The sequence below is a fragment of the Dromaius novaehollandiae genome, chromosome 8 (assembly GCF_036370855.1).
Source record: "Dromaius novaehollandiae isolate bDroNov1 chromosome 8, bDroNov1.hap1, whole genome shotgun sequence".
NCBI lineage: Eukaryota > Metazoa > Chordata > Aves > Casuariiformes > Dromaiidae > Dromaius > Dromaius novaehollandiae.
The window spans coordinates 41,297,624-41,313,441 of NC_088105.1; the positions used below are offsets into that span (position 1 = coordinate 41,297,624).

The window sequence follows — 15,818 nt, forward strand, 5'->3', positions numbered from 1 at the left end:
TCCAATACTAGAAATTTGCATTTAATATTCATGGGAAATATTTCTGGGAACAAAAAGGTTTTTTTCTTTCTTTCTAGAAACTTTATTTTAAATGATCTAAGCAGTTTCAGGAATTGTGGATAATACAGGAAAGGCAATTATGTGGAACAACTGCTTTTCAGTTGCCTAGGATTTTCTTCTTGCATCTTTTTGAGAACTCAATTTTTGAAGGAATTATTAGGATACAATAACAGTAATCAGAACTGGACACTTAATTAGCTGTCAGTTGGCTTATAGACTGGGAATTTTTTTCCCCCCCAAAAGCAGAGTGTGCTTATTTAAGGCCTCATCAGTTTAAAATAATCTGTGCTGGGTTAGCAAATTTAGCTACCCAGGACTAAGGCTGGTACTTTGCATACCACAAGTGAAAAGAGCTATAGATGGTAGGAAACTTTGAGTATGCCTATTTACAAATGAATTTTTCTGGGATTTTTACTTGATGTCGTCTAGAATATTTTCTGTTCTCTCTGCTGCAAATATAGAGAACAAAAGACACACCAAGAACTAACAACCTGTCTTGGCTTTGTTTTCCAGCTGCAGTCTGGCATGCCTTTGGCCTGCAAGGAGTGTCAGACTAAGCTAATACATTTGATCTGGGTTTCTCTTACAGCAGGTACCTGCCAAAGGTGATGCAGGGGTATGCTGTGAAGGGCATTTGGGCCAGACCCCTGGGGCTGAGAGGTCAATGTGTGTGCTGGACTTTGGTGAGAGGCTTTGCCCCTGGGTACCCACAGATGTTGGGAGGTGCTCTGCGTTTAAAAAATTTCTTACGGTCCCCTACCAATGCTGCATGTGTATTGATTGACAGCTGTCCTTCCTGAGCCGCTCATGGAAAAGCTTGTGGATAACGTCGCTGTTCCTTCTGCGGTAGTCGAGGAGGGAAACCCCTGGGCTGGCCCTGGGTCTGGTTCGGCAGCGGGAATCCCGGGAGTGTCTTGATGACCGCAGGTAATGCGTGGCTACAAGGCATTTGAAAATCATTACTGCTTTTTGAGCCTGCACAGAGATGTATATATATTTTTTTTTTGGTCAAATCTATTTCTAGAGCTCTTGTTTCTCTGAGAGAGGGAGAAATTTCTGTGTTGAGCATTGCACAAATGCCTTCTCCCCATTTATCATGAATTAGCTTGCAAAGAAACAGAGGACTCTGTTTTGCACGCCCACAAGCCCACCTCACCCTTAGGAGGTGGCTTTTTTTGTTCAAATTGGAGAGCATTGCTAGCAATTAGATTTGACCAGAAATTATCCATTTTACTCGTGTCAAAGAAAAATAGGACAGCATGCAAATTTTAATCATAAGCATAGGATCCCATGTGGAGGATTATTTTTTGTGCTGTAAAGTTCAATGGTAAGAATGCTAAGCCTTCCTTATCTTTGAAAGCATATAAACATGTTCTGCGTTAGATTAAATAATGCTGTTACCTGAGAAAATGGGATGATTTGTGAGTCTAGAACTGAGTATGTGATTAAGTGCACTGCTAGTCAGCAGCAATAAGCAATTTGCTCTCTTGCTTCATTTGTATTTATCATGGGTGTTAAGTAATGCCTGTAGTAGCTGGCTGAAGGCTCTGCTGTAGCTATGTAGAAATTTTGGAGGGAGAAGATGGGGCATGTGGAAGATGCTGGAGGAGATGAGCACACTGGGGTAACATGTTCTTTGCATGTATATATGTGATATGGGAATGTGATTCTTCCTCAGATATGGCGTGCTGTTTTAGCCTCTCAGATACAACTAATTTAACTCTGTACAGATTCTGTGAACAGTAACACTTACAAAATTTTGAGTGTTAATTGAGTTTGAGTGTAAAAATTCAATACTGTATTGTACTCCATCAGATGGAAAGTAACTTCAGACTAGTGGATCGTCCGCCCACATAAGAAATCAAAAAGACGTTGTTACAGAGTACAGCTTGGGCAAAGGAAAGGAAGGGCTATAACTTTGATCTGGGCAGCTCTAGAAAAAGGGAAAATCTGTCTGCACAGAGCTGTCTACACCTTGTACTGGACAAGAGAAAGCAACAGTGCAAACGGATTGCACTTGGAGAAGACAACTTGGTGCTTCATACCTCACATTTGGGCTCCTCTGGCAAAGACTGTGAGGACAAGCTTAACCAAAACTGAGGGAAGATTTTTCTTTTTTTAAAAAAAAGTCTACAAAAATTCCTGGCACAAATTTTTAGTAATAGTATTACCAAGAGGTAAGTGACATATGTAGCTGAGGTTTTGATTTTGCTCGGCAGCATTTATCCTAGATCTTTCTCAGTTCTGTCATGGCATTACCTTCCACTTTCCCAGGAAACAGAAACCTTGCAGGAGCCTTGTTAGACTGGGGCTGCTATCCCAAAAAGGATAACGGATCTTATACTAAATATGCAAAACTTAAATGCACACTTGTTCATTTCTGCTGGCATTATCAAGTCTGCTCTGTCAGCCCTGTTCTAGCCATGATTTGAATCGCGATGCTCTAGGGCTCATGATGCTATCGGTACATGATGCTCTAGGGATGATGTTGGGGACTGTGGTTAAATGCAACCCTACACGCTCTACACTAAATGCAAAGTGGGGTTTAGAAGCCTGCTTTTTAAAAGCCTGCTCACTGACTCATTCTACAAGAGAAACTCTGATCCTAAATTGTTCCTCTGGTCTGTGTCTTTGTTTCACAGCACAGGAAAACTTTCAACGTTGCTCCTTAGCACTGTCAAGGTGTGAGGCCTGCTAATGGCCATTCAGCCCCTGGCATGGGGAATAGATTCATCATTTCTCTTTCACCAAAATAGAAAGCAACAAAATAGGATACAGGTCCCAGTGATGTGATGAAGGCTATATAGGAAATCAATCCTGTGAAAATTTTAGAGATTCTGAATTATTTTCCTGCATTAAATTGTTTGAAAATTTGAAACTGGAAAATGCTGAACTCAAAAGAAAATATTGGCACAAGTCAATTCAAAAATGTTTTTTTTTGTGGGGGGGGGTCATGCAGGTAATTTCAAAATGTCATACTTCAATTTCTTAAAACTTTTTTCAGGTGTAAGTTTCTAATAATCGTTTGACTGAAAAAGTCAGAAAGTATCTGATCTTGATAAACATCTTTGAGTTGAGACTTTTACTCAGCCCAGTTTCATGACAGTTTTGGTCTATAATTGAAATCTTTGGGGGAAAAGTGTTCAAAATCATCTCCAAGTTTGACAATGGTATACACATCTTCCTCTTTAATTCACTTTTCTTTCTTTTTCAAATTTTTTTTCTAAACAACATCAAGATACATAGGTCAAAAATGTTAGTGGTGTACAATGCCAGAGAGCACCTTGCATACACAATATATTACTTTTATTGAGAAAAATAAGCATGTTCTTTCTATTAGTTCTCCCCAAAGGCACTAACTTTCACTATGGAAGTCTAAAGAATGCCCCAATTTGAAGACCTAATGGAGTAAAAATTAGGGAAAGGCTTCCTGGGCTGCCACTGAGGTAAAGGAAAGAAGGGAAAAGCCCTGCGGGGCAGCAGGGCCAGCCAGGGGCCGGCACGGCACGACATGGCGCGGCACGGCTGGGCCGCCTCTCGCAGGGTCCCGCGGCGCCCGGCGAGCGAGGGCCATGGCGAGGAGCACCCAAAGAGTCCGTCCTGCGGACACCGGTGTGAGCTGGGGCGCGTGGAGGGGGAAACCAGGGCTGCCAGGGCTGTAATCCAGCACAGACACTGGCTGCTATGTTGTGATGCTGGTTTTTGGTAGAGGAGAGGTTTGCCAGGGCTCTCGTTTGAGACAAATCGGGAAAAGCAGTCATTTCCTGAAAAAAAAATCACAGGACTGTGGAGACTAGCTCTGTAGCAGCAGACTGGATTAGAGTAAATGACTTAATAGGTCTTTTTATTACTAATATCTATAAATCATGTGAAGAACCGAAACATTTCAGCGATCTCATATATTGTAACTTGTCACAAATGCTGTAATACATCATTACGTTATCTGAATAGCATAAAATAATTCAACAAAGAATTAAAGGCAGGACACATCTGGTATGTCTAGACTGGGAAAATAGGTTATGTTTGAAAATGTTAGCTCTTCCCTAGAGTCGCTCATGACCAGTTAACGTATTTTTGAAAGTATTAAATTGCATTTACACTAGGAGCAAAATCATGTTTAAATTGCTATTAACTAACACATTTTCAAGCGTGGCCTATTTTTCTTCGTTAGAAGTGGCTGTTATCAGCTCAGCTGTCACCAATACAAGGGGAGATGTATAAAATATGAAGAGGTAGGAAATGTTAGAGGAAGCTTTTTTATTATCCCCAATATTTGGTTTGGGTTTATTTCATCTGTTGACTGCAGATTTGTATAATCTCTTTTACTGAAACCCGTGTGTGCCCCCACTGAAGAGGGCAGTAAGTAGGCTGGGAAACATGGGATTTCTTTGTAAATGCCTCTCTAACAAACCCCACAGAACAGATAAGTCTAGAAAGTCTTCACTGTTTCATCTCTGTTTTGATGAGAAGCTTTTTGTGGTGTTTTGCTGAACCAAGAAGAGTTTGCATCGCATGGCAGGTGGCCTCCGTCTCGCCCCGTCTGGCGGGCGTCCGCACTCCCGCGGCTTCCCAGCCCGCCCGCGGTGCTCCTGCCCTCCCCGGTGACCTGCCGCGGTGGCCGGGGCATCACCCAAAGTGGCCCCAAACCATCTCGCAGCCCCTCGGGGCCAGACTTGCATCCTGTGGGTAGCGGAGCAATCTTCCCCACCGTCCCCATTTCCCGCCTGTTTACAGGCAGGTTACCTTGACACAAGCCGAAATGCTGGCTGTGGATCAGTAAAGACAGTCGGAAGCAATAAAGAGCGAAGAGCTGAATTTCATTACAGCAGCAAACAGGCAATATAGGTTTGAAGAATTAAGCTGTCCGTTGGGATCCATCACCAATAAAGGAGAAGCGCCTGTTTGTGCGCGCGAGAGGCAGTGAGCCGGCACGGGGCAAGCGCTGCGGCGGCGGCTGGCGCAGGGGGACCTGCTGGATGAATTTATGGACTCCGCTTAGGAGGTCGGGAGGCCTAGGGGAAATCAAAAGCTCTTATTCCAACAGTTGCTGAATGAACTGAAAGTCTGATATATCTGACCTAAAATCTTTGCTGATCAGAGGTGAGAAGTGCTTATTTTTTAAGTTTCAAAATTGCCAAGATTTAGGACCCAAATTCCCGTTTGCTGTCAGTAGCGCTCACTGTCTCATGGTAGTAGGTACTGACCTCTGTGACACCGAGCAGCAACATACTGCCTAAAACTCTGCCTTTACTAGGATAAAGTGTTCATTTTCTATCATACATTAAATTCAAACCTTGGTTTTACCACCTGATATATGTTAAAATTATTGTTCACCTTGTCTGCAAAAAGACATAACAACATTTTTGTTAGCATTGCATTTAAATAGCTATTTAAATAACTATTTGATGTATAAACTGCCTTTTTTTCTGTTTCCAGTTATCCATGAAAATTACTTTTCTGTTAATTAGTTTTGTATTCACGTTAGACTGACAAATAATTTCTATGAATAAAATTTGTCAGTACAATATCAGTAAACAATTCCCTGCAATATGCTGTTACCTAAGGGCAGTGCATACGTTCAAGGCCGTTGCATTTGGGCATGCATCTGTTGCCCTTGAAGCAGCTTGTCTGCAACCTGCTAAGGGAATGCAAGTTTGAACAAGGAGCCCCTGAATCAGGAATCACAGAGTCAAGATCCTCAAAACAACAGGTTGCTCATGTACTCACATACTTAAAGGTCATCATCTGCGGTGGAAAGAAAGTAAAACCCAGGCGGGCAGCAATGCTCTGACTCAGGGACGGAGGCATCCCAGGGCAGTCCGACTGATGCGGCAAGGAATATAATTCTCTCTCCGATGCCTCATTGTGTCTGTTATTTCATTGTGCATACAGTGCTCAGGAGTCGTCCGAGGGTTTAATTTTGTTGTAGAAACTAAAGGTTGGAGATCTGGGAAGAGAATGAAAGAAAATAATGATGAAGAGTTCAATAGTTCAATCTGACCTCATGGGTTAAAGGACAAAAACCCTTTTAGTTCTCTTAACAAGAATTGATAGCTGTCAGAAGATGAAGAATTGCATTCCTCGCAGATGGTTCACTTGCACAAATAAAGTGAGCTACCTTGTCAAATAAAGGGATGAAGCTGTCATTGACCTGTCCGAGGACTTTACAGCAATTCGATGGCTGCATGTGCTCAGCTGATGACATATCCGAATACAAATTTTTATGTAGAAAGACGGCATTTAGAGAAATAAACATGGGGATGCAGGCTGGAAACCATCTGAGCTCTGACGCATTTGGGACATTGCATTTAAATATCCCTCTTTAATTTCTTTGTTTCAAAATAGGATGAAAATTAGTTAAGAATGTGTACGTGAGAATTAATTAATATTAGCTGAACCAATTCTGTTTAAGCAGTAAGTATTTTTAGCTGCTGCTAATAGTAATAGTTTTGTGAGGTATTTTAATAGTTTGACTGGATTTTTGTGATCTTCTGAGAAGAAGCACTGGCAGTGGAATATCAATTAGGTAGCATAGGGAAGGTTCAAGTGACTTTTCTTCCTGGAAAGTAAAGTGGCAAGAAGCCGCAGAGGGAACAAGATACAGGGCGGGGGGAACAAAAAAAGAAAAGCAGATTTTGTGGTTTAAGAACATGATATAGCTGACATTTTCAAGAGCTTTAATGAAGACTGTTTTTTGTTCCCAGATGAAATATGAATGGTGAAGGCCTTGTGGAAGAAGGCAGGGAAAAACCAGTAAGTCAAAATCTTTTTGGTCAGTAAAGCAAGCTGACTGCAAATGCAACCCCATGCCAAGAGAGCAGCACGGAGCCGGCGCGGTGGTGAGCTGCTTGTCCAGACACGAGCCGGGAACCGCTGGCCTCGACGGAGACACCCAGGCGCGAGGCTTCTCAGGTGAGCACGTCCTGCAGGAGCATCGTGCGGAGGTAGCAGCAAGCTTGCGAAGAGCTGAATAAAAGCACAGACTGGTGCATTTGGGTGTGGGGATTTCTGTGTTAGTTTTGGCATAGCTGTACAGTCTAACGTTTCTGGGGATTTGGGTAATCTATGAATTAATAGAAAACAATATAAAAGAAGAAGCATTAGCAGAGTTGCTGACTCTTGTTTTATTATATGTCTCAACATTTTGTGTTCTTTCTGGAAATCTATTTCTAAAGGCTACATTCGAGGGCTTTCTTTCGTTTTTGTTTCTTGTGCTCATGGCTGCACAGTAAGGCTTGAAAACCTGTGGAACAACAGAAGACAAAAAGAGCCAACAGAATATTTGTTTGGAATCTCAGGATTTTTAAAGCCAATTTCCTGCTTTTTATGTCTTGACTCATGTTTGACTGACTGTGATACCATGCTGTACTAGTTTAGAGAGAGTAAAAAAGTATGAAAGGGGTAGGTCAGAGACAAGGCGTGAAAAAGTATCTTAGACCAAGGCTGTGACTTTGTTAGCTACTGCATATGCTTCTCCTGCACTGAATTTAGCCTCCTGCGCTCGGTTATCAAACACCTTGGGAATATGGATCATCTGGGGTAGACTAAACCATCTAGTTAAGGCAAGAAAAGGAAGTCAGAAGAAGTAATTGTGAGCTTGGAGGTACTTCTTGAAAGATAATTAAACTGTAAATGCCTAATGAGGCTGTGCATTTGAACTCTTTTATAAATTGGCATTGCTGTTATATGTGTTGCTCTATATATATATGTTGTTGTAAGTGGTCAGATACTAGCAATTATCTCAAGACAAATCTTTGGTCTATTTAGCACCTACATCTACAGCTGTGTGCCGCTCAGAAAGACCAATTTGCTCCACAGGCTGTATTTTGTTCACACCAGGGAGTTTTCCTCCCATCTTTCCTACTGTGCAAGATGGCTCATTGCTTGTGCTCTCACACATGTTTTTGTCAAAGATTTGCAAAGGCAGTCTTAATAGGTCTCATTTACTGTTGCATTTCTGCCAGTTTTCCCCGCTGTGATAATCCTGGTCAGAGCTGTAATACAACATGGCTTACGGAATTTCACTATGTTTTTAAAGTTTACAAAATGTTGTTCATATAGAAGGGTGGCTGCTTTTCTTTAAGACGTTATGAGTTTTGATTTACAGGGTGAGTAGGAGTTCAGGAGCGCAAAGCGGGACAGAGGAGCATGGCTCCGGTAGGAAGCAGCAGTGAGGAAAAGGTGAATGTCTCACCATGGGTTTGTCTTTTGCTTCAAAACACACAGGAGGGGTCATCAACACGTGGGTTTTGGTGCAGAAGACATTTTAGCATTCTGGCGCTCTCTGTCTATGATACGCTTGTGCAGCGCCTGGGCTCTTGTGCCAGTCTCTATGTGCAGTGGTAACCATGAGAATTGTGGAATCAAGATTTTCTTAACAGCCGCGAAACCACAAACCTTCTCTAACTCATCGCAGCTGACGTCTTTCACTTGGCTGCATATCTGAATTACATAAAATAGAAGAAAATCAAGAGGCTACAAGAGAAAAATGCAGAAGGCTTTTGTGGTTGTAAACTCGTTCACGCTCCGCGCCGTTGTTTTCCTGCGCTGCGAGGTGCGTCGCTGTGATGCTCTAAGCAGCTGCTAAGTCCCACCCCAGAACCCGCTGGATTTCGCTGCTGAGGGAGGTGCTTTTCAGGAACTCGGGGAGATTCAGCCCACGAACACAGCAGCTGAGGATCTGGAAGGACACTAGGGAAAAATTACATCTCTTGGAACTTTGTTATTGACAGCTAATTTATTTGCTGGTGCATCAGTGCTCAAGTCATTACAGAAACATTAATTTGGAATGACCGAGAAGTCCTTGTTGGTGCCTAGTTGCCTGCAGTCCTTGGAGCAGCACCAGCAATATCTTTTTGTATATGGCAAACCTAGACTTCTGGTGGGAGTCTCAGAAATGTAGATTGCCAGAAAGAATTCCTCCTACGTATGTCTATAAATGATCCTCACAGCGTTAGGTATCACAGTCGTGCAGGCAAGCAGAAAAGTTTTTTGATTAAACTTACTGGCATCTCTCTGTGGTGTGGGCGTATTTGAAATCTGCATGCACAATATTCTCTCTAGCTGAGCTGCTGTGAGCTCTTCTGCATATGCTACAACTTTCATGTGAAGATATTGCCCACGTTTTCTAAAGCTGCAGATATTTTGGCCATGTTGCTGGCAGGACTGTGTCTGTCTGTATGTTATCATTGCAAGTTTTCCCAAATAGATGCACATATGCCACAACTGAGATAATTTTGCAGGATTATGGCTACTCAGTCATGATGGCATATTTATTAAAGACAAATTATATACACAACCTGTAGGTATAGGATTTATTGTACTTCCCACATGTACCATCTGGCTGTCACTCACAGACAGGGTAATGACCCATCTGGATTGGTGCTGCGAGCATGGAGCTTCAGAGGAGGCTTCTCCTTGCTTTAGACGCTGCTCTCTCCATCAGCAGACCTCTTCGGTTTGGTGTTGGTGCCAGGCCTGCAGCCGCGTTAGCCGAGACCAGCTTTCTTAAGCTACGCCCCTGCCAGCAGTGGTGTTGGCAGCACTGCTCATATGTTCACGAGGAGGGGACTAAAAGGACCTGGTGAAGGAGAGGAAGCAAAATTCATGAAGCGAAGCAAAGTTTTGAGAACCTCTACATTCTGGGGGTTTGGGGTGTGCCGGTGTCCCCCGGCCGCGCTGGCAGGCTGCCGTCTCCGCCAGCTGCATGCGCAGCCCGGCACAGCTCTGCAGCGCGGCTGTTTGCTTCCCTGCTCGCCAGGAATTTTCCATTGCATGCATGACTCACGGTTGCTTCGGAAAGCCTGGGCACGTCCATAATGCGAACAACAGCAGAGCACGTGTTTTATTCATTCCTAGCATTGTTCTGCAGGCAAGTCCCTGTCAGCCACAGGTTGCAGAGCTCCAGTTTCGTTGTTTTATAGCCCCACAACCTGGATGTCAGCCACGGATTAGTTATTTTCTTGCCATTTATTTTCAGAAAAATAAATATTGGTTACAGAGATATTTGTTATTTAAAGTACTCTCAGCACAATTTCCTAGTCTTTTGAAAAATAGAGAATTGTTAGTCTTCATCCATTTAGCCAAGCAGAATTTCACCCAAATTTCCATTTATAAACCCTGAAGGTTCCCTGACCTGTCCTTTCCAAATAATGTCCTCATATCAATAGACTGTGAACCCCCACACACACACATATTACAGAATAAAATGAACCTTTTTGAGACTTCAGTTTATCAGAGGGAGAGCTGTGATTTTTGTCTGCTTTACACAGCATATTTCAGGTGGACAGAAGCATTCTCCTGTGCGGTGGGGAGGCAAAGCGCATATGTCAGCATCATCATTTGCAACTGGAAAATGGAAACCTGGGGAAGGTCTGGAAGGCAGAGCTGGCGCTGGAGCTGGGATGTGCATCCCCACGCAGGTGAGCTGTTGCACATGTGTTTGGCTGAGACTATCCCAAGGGTTTCGGGTCACAGAAAGACCAAGGCCCTCTGGCACACCTGTGCTAATGCTGCCCAGATCGATGAGACTGGAGGACTCCAAATATTGATTGCCTTATTTTAATTTTGTAATCATTTAACCATAGCTTATCTCTCTCCTGAAGCCACTGGCATTTCAAGAGAGGACAAGAATGAAAATGAGTTTGTCAGGACTTTTTTCAAGTAGGGAATTCTGAAAAATCATTCTAAATGTTTCCACCTGCTTAACAGAAGCACTGGGTACAAGTTGCAGTGGTGGATTACAAAATTCGCAGATGCCCTTCACTCACCTTCCTCGCTCCAAAAAGGCCTAGCTCTAACACAGAGGTCTTGACCTGAGCCTCCCTAACCTTGGAGGCCATTGGGTTGCAGGGACGTTGTGATGGGAGCTGGGACTCCCAGTACAACTGGTAAGGACTGTGATGTTTTGGAGGATGCCGATTGTGAAGTGCTCCTACACTCTCACGTAGGAATTAAAGTGAACCTCTGTCTAATCAGAGCATCCCTGCCTGTGGGGGTAGGGGAGATCCGGGCACCGTGGTTAGCTCTCACATCTGAGCTCAGCAGCAGCTGGGGATGGGACCTCCCATCGCATTGTGTCTCAGGCTGACAATTTCAAAGCAGACTGGGCAGCATGATAAGTTTGCGTATGCTTTCTTGTTGTGAAGCATCACTAAGCACTTTCACAATGAGAGCTAATCTGTCAGTCCCCAATTGCTTTGCTCTCGGAGGAAGACAAAGATGAGCTGCTGCCTGGCACTGTGAATTAGTGTTGCCTCTTCCATGGTGCTGCTTCTGCTGCCCTCTCCTCTGGTTAAAATCTGTAGCAAAGCCATAAAGTATGTCAATAAATGTGTGAAATGCACTAAGTTTTTGAAATCCAGAGCGTGAAGATGTTTGCAGCCTATGACATCTATCTCGTAGTTAGTGAAAGCTTTAAATATCATTGAAAATCAGGAGGAAATCAATAGACACATTTAATGACCTGCTGTTGAAGGATGACTTGAGCTATAGCAACTATTGACTGGGCTATAACGCTAATAAACTAATGAAACCTAGCTCTCCAGGCACTTTCTGTAGTAGCTGCTTGCAGGGGATTGTGGGACATAACCTCTATTGGTCATGGAAACAACATGCGCTTACTAATTGATTACCAGACAACAGACTGAAATACTTGAAAGCATCTGGCCATGGTGGGTGAGATCCTGCTTCCAGTAAAGCTTAGAGGAGTTTGATCTCTTGCTTCGACGGGACACCACAGGCCAAATGGCTCGTGGTCAGCACGCACCAGGTGTGGGGAACATCCATCTAGCTAATGCGTATGGAAAATGTTTGCTCCAGCCTTTGTCAGAGCCCTTCCTTTGAAGGTGTCTGTGGCAACTTCTGGCACTTGTAGAATTAGACTACACGGTATTAGGGTAGGAGTAGCAACAGACAAACTTCAAACTGGAATGTATAAAAATCAATCTTTAAGACACGTGGCACAATCCCTCTGCTGCACTGAACGCTGGTGAGACCTTAGCTAGAAACCCGCAACATGCTTTTTTCACCACAGGATGGTGGGGCAGATAGAGAGGTTCGGAGGCCAGCAACGAGGATGATGGAGGATACAGAAGTGACATGGATGGAGCTGCAGAGAAAATGCAGAAGCATTGGGGCTGATGTATGCTGAGGATAAACGACTGAGGGGCAGCTTGTGATACGTAACAGACTGCTGTGGAGAAGGAAGGAATCATCTGTTCTCCATATCTAAAATGCAGCAAGGATGATTTAGGGCAAACATCCGGGATATTTCTCCAATGGTAAGGAGAGTTTTAATCATTTGAATAGACTGTTTAGGGAGGACTGGGATTCTTGGGGAATTTTTCTAAATAGGTTAGCAGACAGTACTAAAAGAGGACAGACAGAGATGATTGTAACCAAGGACTAGATGACCTTTGCAGTCCCTTCCATCCTTGTTTTCTGTGACTCTAAGAGGACAACATAAAGAAACTTTTCTGCTTGTCCCAATTTGCAGAGCAGAAAACTTGTATTTGCAGTAGAATGTCAATTCTGCAAAATCCAATAGTTATAGATTTCATCTGCCTTCACTGAAATACCCCTTTCCTGAATTCCAAATATTTGATTTAGTTTAATTTGATTTGATTCTTTTTATACTTAACTCCCTAACGCACAGACTTTAAAAGTCAGACTTAAAGATTGTCAAAGAAAGAAAACAAATACACTTTAAGATTAATATTAACATGTTAAGCAAAATCCAAGTGAAGTCACCCACAGTTCTTTTTTTAGCTCTTTTATTACTTGTTACTTGTTGTGACAGTACTGTTCCTTCCGCTTATCCAAGAATAGAAAAAAGTCTCCCAGGAACATAAACTGAAAAATGTGCTTCCTGAATCTTAATAACAAGAGTCAACTTTGCAGGAGTCTGTGAAGGGGAAAAACACCTTCGGCGTATTTTCTTTGTGTGGTCTTTACTGACCATGACTTGTAGTGTTTTTTTCCTTGTACTGTTACCCTTTCCACTGTGTAAAATAGCTATAGACTTTATCTGTAGGTAGGAGATAACTTAAGGCTAAATCCAAAGCTTTCTGAAGTCGGTGAAAAGAGATCCATTGCATCAACCTGTCTAATTTTTAATACAGATCCAGGCAGGGATGGAACTGATGCAAGCTGCTCCCAGAGGAACTTTTGCATGTTTTTTCTCCTGTCATGCAGACTTTCCTGGAAGAAGACAGACAAATGGTTCCTGCTGTTGAAAGAAGATAGGCTGCAGATCCTTACCCCCAGCTGAAAGTCCTCCTCATCTCCTCCGTGCAGAGGCTGGGGTGGCTGTGGGTGAGCACCAGCAGTGCAGGCCCAAAGCACTGGCACCACAGTTGCTTTCAATAGCAAAAGTTTCAGGTTTCGGAAGGTGAGCAATGATGTACGTTTCTGCAGATCTAGTGGGCTGGATGACCCAATACTACTGGCTTGGGCAGGACATTCATTATTTTGGTCTTTTGAATATAGATAGGCCCATGTACTGTGCATCAAACTAGTGTTGACCACTTAGTTCACAAAACCGAGAAAGTCAGGGCATGGTTGTTTTCTTGACTTGCTGCTCGGTGCCTATGGGCAGCCCTTGCTCATCTCACCTCATGGGCGGGAAACAGGACAAAACTCGCTCACATAACATCCATGGAAAGTGGACTGGCTGGAAACGTGAATAATTATGAAGAGAATCAAAATGCTCCAGAATATTTTAATCATTCCAAAGTGGCAAAATGTGTCGCACTGGGATATCATTAGACACATATTTAAATTGATGTTCAATGTATCATGTTCAACGATATGGAAACATATTCTTTCTGGTGCTCGGATAGTCAGGAGACTTGAAAGTATCACTTTTCTCAGCTTTACTGGTTGTTAAATCATGCTTTGCCTCCTGCTTGTCAGAATCTGCAGTATTTCCGCTGTTTCCTTTTGAGGAATTCCTGAACGGGGAGAGATTTTCATTTATTTTTGTTTATGTAATAGCAATAGATTCACAGTAAATTCCATGTCTGATGGCAAGGAAAAACTGCAATGTGGTGGTGCACAGATGTCCCTGACTCTGTCCTATCACACAAAATGTCCAAAATGTGGAGATTTCATCAGCACCTTGCCACTGGCCAAGAGCTGAGCACCACTTTTTTGTGACATCCCTGTCCAGCACACCAGCTCAGCGAGCCCTGGGTCCTGACACATGAATGTCACCTCAAGTTGAAGAAAGGTTTGCATAGGCTGGTCTCCTGTCCCTGATGGTGACCAGGAGAAGACCAGCTGCTTTTAGGGGAGGTGTAAGAAAAGCAGCAAGTAAAGAGTGATCCCTACCACTTACGTTGTATCAGCTTCCAGCAAGGACTAGTTTAATCTCTGCGTCAGAGGTTGCATTCGGGCCACCGCATTTGCATGTGTGTGCGAAGACGAGGTTACTTGGGCTCATTCATCTGCTTCCATAGATTGGCCACGACAGTCTCTGCTCGAAACTGGTGGCAAGATGATGATGCTCACATAGTAATATATTTTCTTAAGAAATAATATATATAAATATATATGAGTATTTTATACATGCAGTAGTATATGTAATATATACAGTAGTGCAAGCAGCTAAAACCTTCTTCCTTTTCATATCATCGTTTCCACATTTTTAATCCAATGTCCAGCTCAATATTATACTTTGCTGGATTAAATTTCTTTTTTTTTTCCCACTTTAGTTTAGACTAATTATAAGAGCAGACCAAGATGATGTGGCCACCACTGAGCGCTTTGCCTGCCTGGGGCAGCAGATCAACGTGCAGTGGTGCGAGGATGCGTCCCCGGAGTGGCCCCGCTCGAGGGGGGGCCTTTGGAGGCGCTCCAGCAGGGTTGGTCCCTGCTGCCATCCCAGGAGGGTGCTGCATCGTTGTCCCGGCGATCGGCGAGTGCAGCCTCTGACAAAGCATCACCCTGGAGGTATCGTTTCCCCCTTCCAGTCGTCTCCTCTCTAAACTTGGTGCGGGATCTGTTCTGGTCAGGATGTTTGCCACATTCGTTGTTACCTTACCTAGTTCTTCTGAGTCTTTTTGCAAATAGGACTGCGTACACCGGGCTCTATTAGGACAGCTATATCTGTGTTAACCAGATCTGGCATGGTATCTTTGATAAGGATTCACTGCTGTACAGCTCATAAAAGGGTTTTGAATTCAGCAAATTACTCAGGATTGCAATTACTCGGGAACAGATAAGGCCAGACTGACTTGATCAGAAAATTGCTCTTATTTGTTCTTATTTTTATTTGAGTGCATTCAAGCCTTAGCTACACTCATCCAGATGGAAATACGAGGCTTCTCTTCCTCCCATGTTGCAGCCAGCATGCTTTGCCAGCATCTGGCGTACTGTGTAGTTAGTGAAATGGATTGCTTCTTAATTAACAGCATGGGGAAATACTAGGTGATGTGACCTACTTAGCCATCATGAACGAGAGAGCAGCACAGGGCCGCGGTCCCTCCCTGGCACTGTGGGAAGGGATGGGCCTTGCGCTGCAGAAGGGACTCAGGCCTGGGACCTGTCGCTCCTCCTGGGCTGCAGGAGGTCTTCATTGGCCTTTCCACCGGGGGAAAGGCCTTACTAGGCGTAGCTGTATCCACAAGATAACACCATTAATAATGTCACGGCAGACACTGCTTTACTTAGCAGGATGGCGTGGAGAAGTCACTCCACTTAAATGTAGCTGGGTATGAACAGATGATGTAAAAGCCCCAGAAGTGAAAGAAAAAATG

The 15,818-nt window shown here is 43.5% G+C and overlaps 1 long non-coding RNA gene across 1 annotated transcript; it reads left to right on the forward strand.

Moving 5' to 3' along the window:
• Positions 1 to 855: 855 nt before the first annotated feature.
• LOC112982283 (uncharacterized) lies at positions 856 to 14,881 on the forward strand. Its single transcript, XR_003258948.2, has 6 exons — positions 856 to 987; positions 6,765 to 6,972; positions 10,332 to 10,481; positions 12,095 to 12,341; positions 13,255 to 13,450; positions 14,775 to 14,881. It is a non-coding gene; the product is annotated as an uncharacterized LOC112982283 (long non-coding RNA).
• The last annotated feature ends 937 nt before the right edge of the window (positions 14,882 to 15,818 follow it).